Consider the following 1,466-nt stretch of genomic DNA (forward strand, 5'->3'; position numbering starts at 1 on the left):
AATGAGGAGGCTGGAGAGGAATAGTTAAAACCGCTGAACGGCCAATCGGATGGAAAAGACGGGGGTAAAGACGCAAAAGGGCAGCCAATGAGAAAGGGCGGGGCGAGAGAAGAAAGAAATGAATCCGAATCCCCCCCCCCCCCCCTCTTGAGGAGTGCAGCCACGTTTGCCTGCCAGGAAAAGCTTCATTTTATTAAAGGTCGCGATGCGCAAACATCCGTGGAAAGGGAACCGCGGGAGCGGCTTAGCAAAAAGAGCTACTATTTACAGGCTTTAGTTCTGAAAACATTAGGAGGGTGAGCGTTGGAGGAAACTGCCATGTAGCATCCTCTGGGGAAAGCATCAAGGGTAGCCTTTAACCACCCGAAATATGGACCAAGTAGCGTGGGAGGGTTGCTTAGCGGAGATTGAGTGGGGAAAATGGAGTCCGTTCTTTCGATCGGGTTGCACACAGAGTAGGTCTGCGTTGTTGGCAGAGCGTTTGTAATACTTTAGATTGGCAGAGTGTCTGATGCCTAAGTGCTTTAACAAGAGCATCCTGGCCAGCCACTTTTGGAACGTTTCTTCCGCTTCATTCCTAATCCTGCCTCTTCCTGTTTTACTTGGTGTGCACGCTTATCTGGTTTTTGTGGCGTGCATTTGTTTTCCTATTTCTCCTGACATACCCAGCCCTCACTTTCGCGTTACAATTTTTGTTGCAATATTTTCAGGATCAGACTCAATAAATGAAATAAGAATTATATATTCAAATAGAGTTCTGTTTATTCACAGAAGGCATTCTATATTCACTGAATAATCACAGATAGAAGCACAGGGAAAAGGTATACAGCTCCTTATATATACAAGGGGTGGAGCTAGATATGGGAGTGGTTAAATATATATACATCAGGCAGTGAAAATAAATTAACCCTTGGTATACTGTAGATGTACTATTTACATAATGGAGAATAAGGCATTTACTTGTGACAAATCCCCCTCTAAATGCCGATTCGACATATAACAATAATTGCACTCAGATTCAGAACAATATAAAACTTGTAACTTGGAAGTTAAGTATTTGTGTTGTTTAGAGGGCAAAGGTTTTGTTAAAATATCAGCTATTTGCTCTGATGTCTCGCAATGGATAACTTTAATAAATCCGTCCTGTGATAATTGCCTCACATGTTTGAATTTTATATCTATATGTCTGGATCTTTGTCCAATAGCATCAGATCTAGATATTTCAATGGCAGCTTTGTTGTCTTCGTGTATGATATATGGCAATGAAGGTTTTTTCCAAATATTTGACAGTAAGTCATTGAACCATACGAGGTTATTTGAAGCTTTAGATAGACAAACATATTCTGCCTCAGTAGTTGATGTAGCTACCAAATCTTGCTTACCAGTGTACCAGTAAACTGGACAATCGTTAAGGAAAAATACATAACCAGATGTGCTTTTTCTGCAAGTGACATCACCAGCCCAGT

This window comes from Pantherophis guttatus, chromosome 2, assembly GCF_059756535.1.
Source record: "Pantherophis guttatus breed Tessera chromosome 2, ASM5975653v1, whole genome shotgun sequence".
Classification (NCBI taxonomy): Eukaryota; Metazoa; Chordata; class Lepidosauria; order Squamata; family Colubridae; genus Pantherophis; species Pantherophis guttatus.